The sequence below is a fragment of the Physeter macrocephalus genome, chromosome 7 (assembly GCF_002837175.3).
Source record: "Physeter macrocephalus isolate SW-GA chromosome 7, ASM283717v5, whole genome shotgun sequence".
Taxonomy (NCBI): domain Eukaryota; kingdom Metazoa; phylum Chordata; class Mammalia; order Artiodactyla; family Physeteridae; genus Physeter; species Physeter macrocephalus.
Genome location: NC_041220.1, coordinates 102,636,061 through 102,654,919, shown reverse-complemented (window position 1 = coordinate 102,654,919; position 18,859 = coordinate 102,636,061).

The window sequence follows — 18,859 nt, the reverse complement described above, 5'->3', positions numbered from 1 at the left end:
CTGCAAGAAGGTACAGGGAAACATAAAAAAAAAGGTGGGGAGGTGGCTTTAATGCCATCTACTACAATCCTGTATGATAGATATTTTTGATACATATCTGAATAAATTCCTGAGAGGAATAGAAAGGAAAGAAGGCTTAGATGGAGAGCTCCAGCACACGACAGCTATGAATATTTTTTTCAGAGTAAATTGGGAGAAACAAGCCTTCCATAAAAATGAATTGAAGAAGATTTAGTAGTTCAGTAGTAGTTCAGTACTTGTCGTGTGCAAGTATGACAAGGTACCAGGGACACGTTAGTGAGTAAAAGTTGACATGGATCCTGTCCTCAGGATGCTTACAGCACATATACAGAAAACACAGGACAATTACACCAAGTAATGTGTAATTCCTAACTGTGATGAATGGCATGAAGGACAGGTCCACGTTGCCAAGAGGGTGCTTAAAGGGGATGTGACCGGATCTAGGAATCAGGCAGGGTTCCTGAGGAGAAAATGTTCAAACTGAGATCTGAAGAAACAGTAGGCATTAACAAGACTTAGGCCAGAGGGAAAAGCATTAGAGGCAGAGGGAAAGCATGTACCAAGACTCTGGTGGAGGGAGAATGGTATGCTGGCAGCCAGTATGAAGAGTGTGGAATAAATGAGGCCTAAGAGGAGGCTGGAGCCAGACTCTGCTGGGCCTGTACAGTTGGAGGATTTGGGTCTTTATCCTAAGAACAATGGAAAGCCTTTGAAAATATTTGATAAGAAAATAACATAATCAGGTGTTTGTTTTACAAATCTTATTCTGGCTACATTGCATAAGAGGGGAAAGAGTTAGGAATGGGAGTGAGAAACTCAGGAGTTTGTTTCTGTACTTCTGCTAAGAGACAGCAGTAGCTTGAGGAGGATGATCGTGGTGATCTTAGTGTCAACTCTTTGAAGAGAGCGAAGCTGGACTGGAGTAGGCTGAGGACTGAACGGAAGAGGAGGAATTGGAAGTAGAGACCACCTTTAAGTTCATTTGTTGAAGGAGAGTGGGAGAGATCAGGAGTTAGAGGCAGATGTGATTTGGGAGTTTCTTCATTTATTTTGCTCATGCTTAGAGAGACTTGAGAAAGTTTGAATGCTGATGTTAGGATTCCAGTTGATAAGGAAAGTTTAAAAATATTTAAGCAAGAGGAGAGGGCTTCCCTGGTGGCGCAGTGGTTGAGAGTCCGCCTGCCGGTGCGGGGCACGTGGGTTCGTGCCCCGGTCTGGGAAGATCCCACATGCCGCGGAGCGGCTGGGCCCGTGAGCCATGGCCGCTGAGCCTGCGCGTCCGGAGCCTGTGCTCCGCAATGGGAGAGGCCACAGCAGTGAGGGGCCCGCGTAAAAAAAAAAAAAAGAAAAAGAAAAAATAACAAAGAGAAGTAATCAATAATTTGATGTTTAAAGAAATGCTTAAGCAAAGATAAAAAAGTAAAGGCCATAAAACAAAGTACAGCCATTCTCTTAGACCAAATTGTCAGATAAGAATATCATGAGCCCTAAAGAAAATTCCTACCTGTCTAGCACAGAAGCCATTCCCTTGGCATTATTATAAATAGATAGCTACTTTGGGTGGATGCTACCTGATAATTAAAGAAAAAGTTCAGAGGTCCAGTATGCATAAGACCAGATAAGATTCCCCTAGAGTCTTCTCAAATTTCAGTCTGAGAATGTTGTTCATTTCAGATGAATGACAGATGAAATTCTAAAATTATAATATTACACTGAATAAATTCCTAATGGAGAGAAACATTTGATTTCATCTTAATCTCATAATTTTATAATGTAGCTCCTACAGATCTTTGTGCCTTCAACTTGGCCTGACTCTCCAGCTTGATCTTCACAAACATCCCTTGACAGTCTCTCATCCTCCCTCAACTTGACAATATAAGCCAGTCTCAGATGTCAGTACATTCAGCATGTATTCACTTTTAAAATTTTCATTTTGACATTCTAATGATCTCTCTATAGATTTACACTGAAATCACCCTGCCATTTTCTTGGCAGTTTAGAGTACATATTTTTGACTTTGTACTATTACTAGGGATCATAGTATTGATTTTAAAAACTTGGCTATATACGCATAATCAGTTCCCAGTGGTTTTCTATTGGTCAGAGAGATGCGAAATAAGACAAAAGAGACAATTTGAATCCTCAGATTGCCTGAAATTTAAAAAACACAAAAATGTCCTATACAACTGAAAATTTGGAGAATTGCAGGTTCACAAATAATGTTAATGATAATGTTAATTGATGAAGACTTTGCAAAGTGATGAAACAACATACATTACACTTATTGGGGTAGCCAAAAAGTTCGTTCCGGGTTTTTCCCCAAGATCATATGGAAAAACCCAAACGAACCAACCCAATATAATACTCAGATCCTTTGACTCAGTAATCCTACTGTGGTAAGTCTTTTCTATAGATTTATGTGTATAAGTGGGGAACTTTTTGGCCAACCCAATATAATACTCAGATCCTTTGACTCAGTAATCCTACTGTGGTAAGTCTTTTCTATAGATTTATGTGTATAAGTGGGCATTATAGCATCGTCCAGACAGAAACATGGACATAAACTAATTGTCCTTCAATATGAAAATAGTTGAAAAAATATATGCTATGTCTATACCATATAACACTATGCAGTTCTTAAAAACAAGGAACTAGACCCTCATGCACTGGTCTGGAAAGTTGTTCACGGCACATAAGTACTTTTATTCGAGAAAATAAAATTTAAATATAAACTAATACTTATATAAGTTATGCTTTGTAAAAATGAGTAAGCCAGAAATTCTTTGTACTTGTGGGTGGTGTGTAGGGTTCACATGTATATGTGTGTATAAATGTAAGGAAAAGTTAGAACGTTATACCTATTAATATTGTTTATTTCATGGGAATCGGGTGATAAAGATGTGGGGGAAAGTTATTAAACTGTTTTCTTATTTTGTGTTTGAATTTTTTTTCTTGTTGCCATTATCATTTAACACTTTTGAAAAATAAAAGACAAACAAACAAAGTAACGCTGTGATCTAAAACTGATCACCTAGGACAGATGTACAGGGAAGGAAAAAAAATAGATACCATAATTTTATAATGTAGCTCCTACAGGGATATCTTTGTGCCTTCAACTTGGTCTGACTCTCCAGCTTGGATATCCAGCAAAATATATATCCAAGTCTTAGAGCATTCCAGCTTTCTGCAGATAGATTATAACAAAGAAAATATAAAAGGTAGGTTTCTGGCAATGGCTATTTAGTTTGTTTTGAAATAACCAGCCCTCTGAGAACAACTAGCAAAAACTGTAAAATACATTAAAACATCTGTTTGAAGGCACACAGAGCTCACAAGGTAGTGAGGATTGAGAGACCCAAATTGGAAGAGAAGTAAAGGCAAAAGAGGTAAGCCTGTGTTTGGTGCTGCTTTCCTCCATGAGATAATTGACTATTCTTAAAGCAGAAGCTATGCAGCTGAAAAGTTGAGCATGAATGGGCTAGTGTCAAAGACCTAGGAGGCAAAGAGTGAATGAAGTTCAGGACCCACCAAAATAAAGGGTTCCTGTTAAATACCAGAAGTTTTTCCTTAATACCTTGAAGGGCTGCTCTCTAGAAGAGTAAAGGTGAAGTAAGCCTGCCCTCCCAATAATTGAAGCTAAACTTCAGCTATTTTAGTATGATTGGATTAGGAATATCCGCCTCCAATTAGAAATGAAAGATAAATGGACAGGTAGGTAGATTAAGATTTGACTGGAAAACAAAGATAAAATAGGAAAAGAACCACTGGAGATCTTGATATTAGAGTTTTCAGACATGTATTTTATAATAACTTATTATATGTTAATGAAATAGAGATAAAAATAGAATGAGTAGAGAATTGGAAAGTATACAAATAGAGGGAATTGCATGAAATTCTAAAATATAACAATGCAATAACTAAAATTATGAACCCAATGGATGTTCTGTGTTTTTCAACCAGGTATGATTTTGACACCAGAGGATATATGGCAATGTTTGGAGACAATCTCGCTTGTACCCTCTGGGAGATGCTACTGGCATCTTGTGGTTAGTAGCTAGAGATGCTATTGAATAACATTTGCTACACAGGGCAGTCCCCCAAACAAAGAATTATTCAGTTCAAAATGTTAGTAGTGTTATGGTTAACAGCAGATTAAACTCACTTAACAAAAAAATTAGTGAGGTGGAAGATAAAAGAAAATATATAGTCTGAAAGGGGCAAGAAGTAGCAGGAGGGAGAGATTACCAAGGGACATGAGGAATCTTGATTGCAGCAATATTTGCACTATTGTATACATATTTCAAATTGTGTACTTTAAAATTCTGCAGTTTATTGCATGCCCATTATAGCTCAATAAAGCTATTAAAATAAATCTAATCAAAAAGTTAGAGAAGAAATTTGCAAGAGATACAGTTAACAAAAGACTAACATCTCAAATATACAAAACCCCTACAAATTGCTAAGAAAAAAGATCATTAAAAATGGGTGAATGGTTTGAACAGATACTTCATGAAAGATATTCAATTTTAGTAAATACATGAAAAGACACTCATCTGAGAAATGCTAACAAATGCCACAATGAGATATTGCATACCTGCTAGTAAAAACATTGACAATACCAAGTGCTGTTAAGGATATATGGAGCTCCTGGAACTCTCATATACTGCTAGTGGAAATTTTTTTAAAATAGAGTTATCTACAAGACTAAGCATAAAAATACCATGTTTCAGCATTTTTTCTCTTAGGTATATGTTGAATATGTTGTGGGCATATATGTTTTTAAAAGGCCATATATAGTAATGTACGTAGTAGACATTATTCATAGTAGCCTCAAACTGGAAACTACCCTTCTATTTATAATGAGTAGATAGACAAAACATATTATGGTATATTCATAATATAAAATACTATATAGTAATAGAAATGAATAAATTCCTACTGCATGCACCAATATGAATGAATCTCACAAACATACTATGGTGTGAAGTCAATGCAAAGGAATATTGACTTTATGATTTCATTTATATAAAGTACAAAAACAGGTAAAACTAATTTATGCTGTCACAAGTCAGGATGGTGGTGAGGAAGAAAGAATTATTTATTGGCAGAGTCAGGAAAGAACTGGTAATATTGTATATTTTGACTTGTGGTGGTAGTTGCATGGGTTTGCCTGTTTTCATAACTGATCAAGCTGAATATTTATAAAATGTACATTTTATGCATATATATTATGTTTCAGGAATTAGGCTTATTGAAGAAAAATGAAAATAGCTCCCCCTGCTATTCTTTAGTGTTTTGTATAAGATTGTAATTCGATCAATGCCCACTTACAGAAGAATGCACCATAAACCAGGTACTATGATACTGCTATACATTGAATTATTGAGAAACAATTCAACTGATATGTTGAAGCCCTAACCACCAGGAACACAGAATGCGACTGTATTTGGAGATAGGATCTTTAAGAAGGAAATTAAGATTTAATGAGGATTTTAGGGTCGCCCTTAGTCCAATATGATTAATATCTATATAAATGGACACAACCACACACAGAGAAAGGCCATGTAATGACACAGGGAGAAGATGTCCATTTACATTACAAAGAGAATAGCCTCAGAAGAAACTAATACTGAGGACACCTTGATCTTGGACTTCTAGCCTCCAGAACTGGAAAAGTACATTTCTGTTCTTTAAGACACTAAGTCTGTGATACTTTGTTATGGCAGCCCTAGCAAACGAATATAGATATGTACTGAGACTGTCAGACAAATAAGATATGTGTCTTTGCTGCAAGGAATTTCCATTCTAAAAGGGGAAGAAATCCCATACCTACTTGAGCTCCAGGATTATAAACACTAATTAACAGAAGAAAAACTAGAAACCGCAGCCACCTGAGTAATGGCTCCTGGACAATGGTGGCCTCTACTTAGGTGGATAATGCCAGATTCACAGACCAAGTACAGTATTAAATGACTCAGCACATAATGGTATTTTGATTCTCTTCAATTAATCTCCCAATTCTTTTTTAAAGAAGCTCAGTTAAAATAGAAACACCTGATCAGAGAATTCATTCAACAAGCCACATTGTCACTGCCTTAGTGTTGAGGCAGAGATTTAAATTTCACTTTTCTGTTGGGGACCAACTCCCCCAGACACTACACAGTGGAGTCCAGATCAGGCATTGTCTAAAAAACAGACATGAAATGGTAACAATGGTCTGGTTTTAGTTTAAAGGTTCACATTTTTAGTGGACTTTTTAAATTAAAATTATGGATCATTTTAACATACCTCAAGGAAAAGTGCTCAAATTAGTGATAATTCTATTATAATATTATTGCTACTGTATAAAAAATACTGTGTTGAGATATTAAAATGCATGGCAGAAAGAAGTAAATGTTCTAAATTATAATGAACAAATTATATTTTTTCAATGAGTATAACACGAATATTGATGTTAAAGTGTTATGATACATGCTCAAGAAAGAAAATATTTTAAATGTTTGCCCTTACTGAGAGGGACAACAACATTTTAAAGCTAAAAGAATGAGATTTGGATTCTCTCACTTAACTTTCCAAAGCAACATTTTCCTCATCTGTAAAAGAAATAAAACCTACCTCACAAAGTTGTTATAGAGATCCATTGAGATTATGTATGTACAAGCATTTCAAAAGCCTAAAAAAATCACTGATAAATGCAGCACATTATCCATGTCAGTGGTACTTGCCATTTTGGAGTGGTTTTATGTGTTGACACACAATTAAATATTTTTCAGATCTTATCTTTGTCCTTCCCTTCTTCCAAGTAACTCAAACTAGAATTCCTCTGTTGTACATATTGGGTAACTTTGAAGCATCTACACATAGTTTGGCTCCATTTTAAATTCTTCTGCCTAACTTTCTTGAGCCATATTACCTTTTGAAAATAACCTATATCACTTCAGTTTTGTTTTTGTTTTTTGTTTTTTAATCAGAGGATAATTTTGGTTAAGGCAATGGTCTCCAACATTAGCTCCACATTTTGAAAGTAACCTAGATCACTTCAGGTTTTTTTTTTTTTTTGGTATTGGAGGATAATTTTGTCTAATGCAGTGGTCTCCAATATGAGCTTCACAAGATGGTATGGAAATTTTAAAAATGGAATTTCTACTTATTTTTAATCTTATGCTTTAAATATTTTTTCATGCATGTTTTACATACATATATAAATGTTACAATCCATGGTCAAACTTTTTTAAAAAATAGGGTAGGCAAACCAGTAGTGTCTACCATATGGACTTGTGGGACCCAGAGGCCCCAGACACGTAATTATATTTGTATATTTAATAATTTACATATGATTCACTTCAGTTTTTAAGACTGTATTTATCAATCTCTTATTTTTATTTTTTCATTAGCAACCCCAAGGAGATTTTCTAGACATTATTTTCCTAATTGATCCCCATTATATGTCAGTATCACAGATATACTCTATATGTTTATGTACTTAATGTATGCTTGTGCTTTACACATAAAAAGAGCAAGATCTTCTCCCTCTCCCACCAAGAACCAATTTTCACCCCCTTAAGAGGAATATCCCAATGCTCACTGAGAATGCCTGGTCTAAGAGAAATTCTATTTTAAAATTACATCTTCCCATTCATATTCAAAAAGCCAATATTTGTAAAGTGTTTAGAATAATGTCAGGCACATATTGATTTCTGTATAGGTGTGCCTGTATTAAATAAGTAACACTTTGCTCTCTGAGGTTTTTTGTTTGCACACCTCATCAGGAAAAAATCTGACATGCACCACAAATACATTTATGTTTGTTCATCTGTAAGTTATAAACAAATACAACTTTATATATGTATAGAATATAAATCATAAAATAAACATTAAAAACAGGGCCTACAGAAGAATGAAATAAAAACTTAACTGGAAAGAGAAATTCCAGTATTTCAATCATATCTACCCCAATTTAGAGGACTCTGGTTTAAACATATAATGTTGTCAATTTTCATACATGAACAATCTTTTTTAAATAGAACTTTATGTTGTCAAGGCATTTTTACATTTATTGTCTTAGTTGATCCACGTAGAAGTTCTGTGAGATAAGCCAAACAGGAACTTGTCTTCCTATAGTCAGGTTAGGCTGAGATTTAGACCAGGCAATATGACTTGTGAAAGTTGTATGAGTAGAAAAAGGCAGAATCACTGCTGAATCCCATGCCTGAGTCTTTGCTCATCTTTGCTTGTAATTAATGTGTCAACATTCCAAATGCAAATGCAAGGATGGAGATTTCCCTCAACTACACTAGTATATAGGGTTTACTCCATAGGTAAATTTATCTTGAAACCTCTATTCATACATTCAAAAACTCCCAACAAACAGAAGTCCAAGACCAGACAGCTTCATAGGGGAATTCTACCAAACACTTAAAGAAGAGTTAATACCTATGCTTCTCAAACTCTTCTGAAAAGCTGAAGAGGAGGGATCACTTCCAAACTCATTCTATGAGGTCAGTATTACTCTGACACCAAAACCTGACAAAGACACTACAAAAAAGAAAATTACAGGCTAATATCTCTGATGAACATAGATGCAAACGTCCTCAACAAAATATTTTCAAACCAAATTCAACAATATATAAAAAGAATCATACATGATGTTTAAGTAGGATTTATTCCAGGGATGCAAAGGTAGCTCAATATCCATAATTAAATCAATGTGATACACCACATAAACAAAAGGAAAAATTAAAATGACGTCACCATCTCAATAGATGCAGAAGGGCTTCCCTGGTGACGCAGTTGTTAAAAGTCCGCCTGCCGATTCAGGGGACACGGGTTCGTGCCCTGGTCCAGGAGGATCCCACATGCCGCGGAGCAGCTAGGACCGTGAGCCATGACTGCTGGGCCTGAGCGTCCGGAGCCTGTGCTCCACAACAGGAGAGGCCACAGCAGTGGGAGGCCCGCATACCGAAAAAAAAAAAAAAAAAAAAAGAAAAAAAATAGATGCAGAAAAAAAGCATTGGACAAAATTCAACATCAATTTATGATAAAAACTTTCACGTATTCATCCATTCATCATTCATCTAACAAAGACTAAATGAGTGTCTACTTATGTGTAAAGCACTATGGAGAGAGTGCTTAGGGAAGACCACTGAATAAGGTGAATTGTGAGCAGATTTATGACATGCATGAGACAGTGAGTCATGTGGATTTCTGAAGGAAAAACATTCTAAGCTGAAGAAACAACAGGTTCTGAGGAAGTAGTGTCCTTCGTGTGTTCAAGGAAAACAAGGAAGCTAGGGTGGCTGGAGCCATGTAAAAGAGAATCTTTAATGACACAAATAGTAGGAGAGGAAAGGGATAGGTGCAAGGGAGCACAGGGCAGAAGCCCGCCATGCCTTTTCCCATATGTTACCTCGTTTAGTCCTTATGACCTGGAAGGATTTCAAAGGCTAAGTCCAAAAGATTTTAAGTAATATTTCTAAGGCTTCTCAGTTAAGCAGTCCCAGAGCCTATATTCATATCCAGGCCAGGCAAGAACCCATGAGGTTTTTCCATTACTGCTGATGTGTACACATACACTCACTCATTTTACCCAAGAGAAACATTTGTGGAAACCATAGTCATGCTTGTAAGATGTACCTCCAACCTTTTTGAATTGTTTACGAGCTCTCAGTTACACAGGACAACAAACAGAGATGCAATCACTTGGGTGGGCTTACTTTTTTCTTTCTCTTTCTTTTTAAATTTATTTTTCTTTATTTTGAATAGCTTTATTCAGGTTGATGTACTAAAAACTGCACATAGTTAATGTATACAATGTGATGAGTTTGGACTTACACATACATCTGTGAAACCATCACCACAATCAAGGTAATAGACAATCCCAATAGTCTCCTTGTGCTTCTTTGGTTTATTTTTGCTTTGTTTTGTTTTGTTGTAAGGACACAGTATGAGAGCTACACTCTTAACAAAGTTTTAAGTGCACAATACAGAACTGATGATCTATGTTGTTTAGCAGTTCTCTTAAATTAATTCATCTTGCATAATGAAAACTTCATACCAACTGAATAACTCCCCATTTCCCCCATCCCCCATAGCTCTATTCTCTGCTTATATGAGTGACTGTTTTAAGTACCTCATATAATTGGAATCATGCAGTACTTGTCCTTCTGTGATTGGCTTACTGCACTAGCATAATGTCCTCCAAGTTTATCCATGTTGTCAAAATAGCAGGGCTGATTTTTTCTGAACTCTTATTAAACCAGTTGTTTGTCACTGTGTAGACATCATCTGGGCACTTCTGAGCAATTGCTAGCAGAATCTAACTATTTGGAGTGAGTTGAAGTAGTGTGGGCCACAGCTCCCCCACCTAAAGGGAAAAGTAATATATTTGGTATAAACTCAGCAATCCAGAAACAAGCTAAGGATACATATGGAAAGAAAAACTGGCCTTAAAATTACAGTGACAATGCATATGACAAAACTCATTAATTATTTGCTAATGAGGCCCTTGGTCTCTTATTCATTCATATTCTATTCACTTCTCGTTTACTATGATTTCTAACATGCTGTAATCTCAGTTGTACTAGGTAGCAGCTTATAAGTATAGTGACCAACTGCATCTGATGTCCTAAGTTGAAGAGTTTCCCAGGATGTGGACTTTCAGTACTAAAACCTAGAAAGACCAGGGCAGACCAAAATCAGTCATTCTATTCTAAGCGAACCTCAAGAGTAACAGCAAGAGATACAGCAAGGATGGAGGCAGATGAAATGACAAGCTGAAAAGCACAAGATGAAAACTGACTTACCCGAGAGAAATGCCCAAACAAGTAAAAGGACCAGACATGATAATTCTAAGCACAGCAATCTGGAGACATTCAGTGTAGGGGCAAATAAGCTTTCACTCTTCACACCCATGAAAACATTCTAAATTTTAACAGACCACAACATTTGAGATTGTTTTATTTAATAAAGTAGAGAAATATAAAATTCATTTGTAAGGTATCCATGAAAATATTTAACCAAGTTTAGTTGTTGTATTGAAAGTATAGCTTTCAGTTGTTTGCAAAACTGTCTTTTATCCAAAAACACATCTTTAGTGATGTTGGAGAAATGAGCATTAGACTAATAAATGCTAGAGGCCACCAGCAACTAACCTGCTATCCCATGTTTTGGGGACAGTGGCAATTGTTTCAGGCTTCTACTAATTGGAACGCTAGAGGAATAGATTATGAAATAATATCCTTGTAGTAAGAAAAGTTATAAAAAAAGATTTCTCCTCCTTCAATAGCATCTTATTGACCACTTTAGGTGTCATTTTCATTCAGCGGTAAAATCTGTTCTCCCAAATGATTTAAAAGTGAGAAATTCCATCAGGCAGAGAACTGGCACACATACCTTGTCAGTCAGAACATATATTTTGTAGGCTCTAAAAATAGTGCAAAAGTCTAATTTTAGGCTTGTCCCATTTTAATTTTTTAAAATAAATCAAATTTTGTCAAAAAACTCTCTTTTAAGTTTCTTTAAAAGAAGTCTAAAATATTTTGAATAAAATATTTTCACCTCGGGCTTCCCTGGTGGCGCAGTGGTTGAGAATCTGCCTGCCAATGCAGGGGACACGAGTTCGAGCCCTGGTCTGGGAAGATCCCACATGCCGCGGAGCAACTGGGCCCGTGAGCCACAGCTACTGAGCCTGCACGTCTGGAGCCTGTGCTCCGCAGCAAGAGAGGCCGCGACAGTGAGAGGCCGGCGCACCGTGATGAAGAGTGGCCCCCGCTCGCCGCAGCTAGAGAAAGTCCTCGCACAGAAATGAAGACCCAACACAGACAAATAAATAAATAAATAAATTTATTTTAAAAAAATATTTTCACCTCTATTAATAATCTTTATTTTATTAATGTCATATTTTAATAGCAATTTATTATTTAAAAGTCACTTTATATACATTACTTCAATCCCCATAATGCTATGATAGAAATGTTAACTTTCTTTTATAAATGTAGACAATTTTTCTCGGAAAGAGGGATGAATTATTTAGTGCATACTGAATTTTACAAGGCATTATTTTATTTAGTCCTTCTAATAACCTGATGAGTCAGGAATCACTAATGCCATTTATAAATGAGGAAACTGAGACTTAGGGATATTTGATTCTTGTTTTTTAAAATTCAAACCCCATATTTCCCCTGAACCTTTCTCTCCTTCCACATAACACATCAGGAAACACTTGGCAAATCAGTGAATTTCAAACAGATCTAGCACTCAACACAGAGTTCCTTTTGCTAAGCTAATAAAATTAACTTAGGTGTTAAATTATTATTTTTAACAATAATGAGTATGCATTGGCTTCCAAATTACAAAAGTAGACAAAAAATCATGAACTTGATATTACACAATATACACTTGATATTACACAATATACACTTTATATCAAAAATGAATTGGCTTGGTAAATGGTCAGTTATCATGCAACAAGCACAGCTTACCCGAATAGCCTGGTCTCTCAAATATATTGAGATATATTTGTCAAATGGCCATTAGAGTTGCATTTTATCTGTTTTCTCTTATAATCATATACAATTATTTACTACACCCTCTTAACAAATATGTACTGAGTTTCAACTCTGTGCCAGGCTTATTCAGGAACTGAGTTTTGAATGTGAGCAAACCTAGTCCTGGACCCAGAGCTATCCCAGTTTAGATGGGGGTGGTTCCAAATTGCTGGTTCCTCCTGGCATTTATATTTGGAATCCCTGAGTTTAAAAGCTGACCACACAAGCAACCCCAGCTAACCGGAGGAGGAGGTGACAGTCCTCTGTAGGAGATGATCTACCCCCAGATTCAACAAGATTCAGCTAAAGACATTTTTATGTGAAACAGCAACAACAATAAAAGAAAGAGATGGCACTGGTAGTTACTCTGTTGGGCACTTAATGTACCACTTCATGGTCACAAACCTGTGAGAGACATATTATTACCACTGTGTTACAAGAGAGGGAGATTGCACAGATGGTGAGCATGGAAGTAGGATTTGAATGAAAAAAATTGACGGGAGATTATTATAATGCAGTGAGATAACATTTGAGATAGAGTTATACAGAGATTGTTGTGGGAACATAGGGTGCAGGAAATATAATTAATTCAACAAAAGGCCTATTTTCAGCAGCCTTATACTTCCCATGGTAGAGACTAAATTTTGCCTACATAGGAGGTCAAATATGGAAATATGTCAGTGTGTAAATGAGCGTGGTCATCGTTAAACAATTAGATTGCTGATTCATAAAACCAACTGTTACAATGCAAACTTAACTGAAGTTTTAGTTGAGGAGATCTGTCTGTAGTTTAATTGATAAATACTCCCAATCTGGGTTCAGTCTCAAGAGCCAAACCGGAAGCACATTAGACAGTCATTACGCCGAGTCCATAAGCCTAGAGAACTGTGCTTTGTTGACTCCGAGTAATATCAAATATTGAGTTTTTCATTAAAATCAAGTCAGTGCTAATAGTCCTACAAGTTTTGAATAATTCTGAAGGAAATGTTGAGTCTGGGAAGGCTCATTCTAACTATCCTAGACATTAGACAAGCCCATAGGAACCCGGACTGTGCAAACGAAATGCTAAGTTTTTTTGTTTCCTTGGAGAGTGTGTTTTGTTAATAAAATGATCTTCCAGGGTAGGCCCTCAACCAAATCAGGCAAATGAATGATAGCTGCTGCTTTTGTTGCTACTACACTGTTGTAGCCTTGCTAAATTCTTCTAGCACCTGAGCCTTTGTGCAGCACTCATGATTTGCTAAGTACTTTCCAACTGGTAAAGCACATAAAATCAGTAAGGATAGGCACTTGAATACGTGGTCAACCCTTGTATAGCCAATGCTTAGAAGACAGAAGTCACTCAGTTTATGTCTGTTGTATAGATGGATCAGTGTCTCTTTCAGATTGATCTCCCTTGGAATTCTCCATGCTTTTGTGAAGGTGACCTGGAAATTATTTTTATTGTCTTGCAAATGTAAAAGCTGAAGTCAAGAGCCTCAAGTCAAGAGCTACTTCAGCTCTCAGAGCTTCAGCTCTACATATTTTCCCCACATCATGTAGAAAGTGAGTGCAAAATGCAGACGTTTTCCAGGGCATGACGATCGCCCTTGGATGAGGAACAACTTACATTTTTTTCATCTTCCAGTACATATTACTGCTCTATGCACATAATAGATACCCCATAAATGTTTGCTAAATGGATCGCTGTATGTTCTTGGCATGCATTTCCTTCAACTTATACATCTGAGCCAGCTGGAATTATTTTCCTTTCTTTTTTGAAATGTCCTCTTTTTTTTCTTTTTTTTTTTTTAAATGTATTTACTTATTTATTTATGGCTGTGTTGGGTCTTCGTTTCTGTGCGAGGGCTTTCTCTAGTTGTGGCAAGCGGGGGCCACTCTTCATCGCGGCGCGCGGGCCTCTCACTATCTCGGCCTCTCTTGTTGCGGAGCACAGGCTCCAGACGCGCAGGCTCAGTAATTGTGGCTCACGGGCCCAGTTGCTCCGCGGCATGTGGGATCCTCCCAGACCAGGGCTCGAACCCGTGTCCGCTGCATTGGCAGACAGATTCTCAACCACTGCCGCCACCAGGGAAGCCCCGAAATGTCCTCTTTTTTACTAATTCTAGCAAGAGCACCAGCAGAGAACTGTAGTAATGCTCATTTCATGAATTCAGCTTAAAGGCTAGCACTTCTTTCAGATGATTTTAATCAGCACTATGTTTGTTCTTTAAAATGACAATTTTGTTTTCACAGTTTAAGTGAAATCTCTTTCCACACTGAACGTAATATTGGATGAAACAACCTCGAAGGAATGGAGAAAAAAGAATTTTGTGGAACTCAGGTTGATCACTTTACATTGATTATTTTAATGGGTTTCTCATACTAGCTCTGACATTTAGGCTCTGTTAGGACCATTTTGTAGAAGAAAAATGTGACATTAAATGTCTTTTTCAGAGTAGTTGGTGAAATTGATGAAAAAGATATTTGGGCTCAATTTAGCTTATAGGTTCTTTGCATCATGTTCGTACCCATCCTAGAAATGTAAATGTGTTTAAAAAGGAAAAAAAGGGAGGGGGACATAAAAAGGATTTGCCTTTATCTTGGGGACTTGCTATGTGCTGGGCATTCTGCTAGGTGCTGGTGGTGCATCAATGAACAGAACAGAAAGGCTGTTCTCTTTAAACCAAATCATGGAGGAGATGGGCTTAAAAATCTAGGGCTGGGGATAGAAGGTGCTTAAACAAACACATAAATAAACACATCATTATTCTTGGGCTGATTGCTATGAAGGAAATTACTGGAATACAAAGATAGAAAATATCAGTGGGAACTTGCTTAGACAGAGAACTCATTTTCATCGCCCTGTACACAACTTTTAGCAAGCAAAATGTTAGGTTTAAACATTGTATTCACTCTCTGGTCACTGGTCATACTTTAAGAAAATTATCTAGATTGCCTCATCATAAAGGCAGTATTCATCTTTTATGGACACTTTGAGGGTTAGATCATTTTAGTTGTGAAAATCCTACAAATGTGGATACACATTAAGCTTTTAATATAAATAATTAAAGTGTCCATACATACATGCATTTAATAAATATTTATTGCACACTTACTAGATCCAGAACCTAGGCAAAGTGCTCAAAACACAAAGATGAGTAAGTCACAATCTCTGCTCTTAGAAATTCATTCACTAGAGGATGAAAAAAAAGCCATCATTGGAAAATTGTTACATTGTGACAAATAAAATATGATAACCACAGAAGAGGAACATCTAATCCAGCAAGTCTGCATGGATGATATGACATTCCTCCAAGGTGGCAAACACATTCCTGGTACAGGAAACAGCACAGACAAAAAGATGGAGTTGGACACAGGATGTGTTTCTGGAAGGTGAAGTGTGGGCTAGAACTGAGCCTGGACAAATTGAAAAGGGATGGATAAAGGATGACTCTGGGTGCTTCACTATTATCATACTTCAGCTCCTCCTAGAAGAAAGAAGTTTGACATATCATGGCTGTTTCAGAAATTAGAAAATGTTTAAATAAGGAAACAAAAACCAACAAAAAATAACACTGGATTCCAAGAAGATAGGACTGAATATTTTGGATTAAAGAGTAAATAACTGGGAGTGAGGTCAGGGGAGGTGAGGAAAAAGAAGCACAGAGTTAAAGAATGATGATTTTATAGTGAAGAAAGGAGTAAGACTGGGAAATAGACAGAGGAATGCATGGTCAAGGGAGGGGTTTGTCTTTATTTCATCAAGACAAATGATGATTAAGGATAAAAAAGCCAAGAAAGTAAGAGTGATGCCAGAATACAGGTAAAGGTATTAGCCATAATAATAATAATAGTAATCAAGTCAACATGGGTGTAGTACTTAATATGTGGCACTTAGTGTGAGAATCCCTTGTAAGCATATTATACTGACTTGCACATATAATTTCACAATATACCTATAGGGTATGTATCATTATTATCACCATTTTACAGAAGAGAATACTAAGGCACGGAAAAGGTAAAATAATGTTCCTAAGATTCCTGAGCTAATAAGAGCTGTAAATTGTACTCAAACCCACCACTAAATTTTACAAAATTAAATAGGGGAAATATGCCAGCGTTGGTAGTTTGTGATATTGTCATGATACCTCACTACATATAATTTTTCTTCATGACCTCTAGGTGCCCAAAGTGACATAGTTTAGATCTAATTGACAAGAGTGTATTGAAAGCAAAATTTGAATTACTGAAGTATAACAATTGCTACTTTTTCCTGGTAAAATGAAACAAAATGATAGATAAGATGATTTTATATGCACTTGAAGTTTTCTCCTATCTAATATATGGCATTTATCAATAACAGAAATGAAAGGGAAATCACTATAGTTCCTTCAACATTAAAATGATAATAAAGGAATGTAATGAAGAAAGTGATACCAGTTAATAAAGCATTAGTGAAGTGGTAAGTTCTCTGAAAGATACAAATTACCATAACATTTAAGAAATAAAGAATACGAATATCCTTATTACTATTAAAAACATTGAATTCATAACATTAAAATTTCCCATAAAGAAAACTTTAATCCCAGATAGCTTTACAGGTGAATTCTTTACAAACCTTTCACAAAATAGAAGAAAAATAATACTTTCCAACTCAGTTTATGATGCCATAATTAACTTGGTACCAATACCTGGAAAACCATAATACCAAGGAAAACTACAGTGTTATACCCCTCATTAACCTAGACTCAGACTTCTGGACATGTATCCAAAGGAACTAAAATCAGGACCTCAAAGAGATATCTGCACCCCAAGGTTCACTGCAGCATTATTTGTAATAGCCAAACTATGGAAATAAGCTAAATGTCCATTGACAGGAGAATGGATAAAGAAAATGTGGTATATACATACAATGGAAGAGTATTTGGTCTTTAAAAAAAGAAGGAGGTTCCGCTACTTGTCACAGCATGGATGAACCTGAAGGACATTATATATATTGAATGAAATAAGCCAGGCAAAGAAAGACAATCACTGCATGATCTCAATTATATGTGGAATCTAAAATAGTCAAACTCATAGAAGCAGGGGGTAGAATAGTGATTGCCATGGGCCAGGGGGAAGGGGGAATGGAGTTACATTCATCAAAGAATGCAAAGTTTCAGTTATACAAGAAGAATGAGTTCTGGAGATCTAATGTATAACATGGTAACTATAGTTAACAATGCCGTATTGCATACTTGAAATTTGCTAAGATGGTAGATCTTAAATTTTCTCATCACAAAAAAAAAGAAAAAAGGAAAGAAACGAAAAAAATAGCTATATGAGGTGATGGATAAGTTAATTAGCTTGATTGTGGTAATCATTTCACAATGATTATGTGTATATCAAACATCAAGTTGTATAACAAATATATAAATGATTTTTACTTCTCACTTATACCTCAATAAAGCTGTTACAAAACACATATAACAAAAATATTAGGAAATAAATCCAGCAACATATAAAAACATAATAACACATAATCAAGTTTGGTTTATCCTGTGAATGCAAGGTTGGTTTAACATTTCAAAAAATCACTTTAATTCACAATATTAATTGAATAAAGGAGAAAATCAACATGATCATCTAAGTTGATGCAAAAGAAAACCATTGGATAAAATTCCACATCCTTATATGATTGAAAAGAAAAAAAAATCAGCTAATTTTAATCAGAAATAAAAAGGTACTTCCTTAATCTGATGAATGACATTTACCAGAAAACCTCTAGTAAACATTAAAAGTTTCATTGAAATACTGAATCCTATCCCCACCCAAGGTCAATTACAAAGCAGTATGTCCACTCTCATCATTTTACTTAAACATTGTATTTGGGGAAAATAAATGTCTCACAATTTGGAAAGGAAAAGGCTAAATAGTCATTATTTGAAGAAGACATACCATATACGTAGAAAATCTGAAGGAATCTGCAACAGTTACTAGAAATGATAAGTGATTTTAGCAATGTCACCTAATATAGTTAATGTTTTTTTTTTCAGGTGTACATATTTATTTATTTTTAAAATAAATGTATTTATTTATTTGTTTTTATTTATTTTTGGCTGCATTGGGTCTCCATTGCTGCGTGTGGGCTTTCTGTAGTTGCAGTGAGCAGGGGCTACTCTTCGTTGCGGTGCACAGGCTTCTCATTGTGGTGGCTTCTCTTGTTGTGGATCACGGGCTCTAGGTGCACGGGCTTCAGTAGTTGTGGCATGCGGGCTCAGTAGTTGTGGCTTGTGGGCTCTAGAGTGCAGGCTCAGTAGTTGTGGCGCACG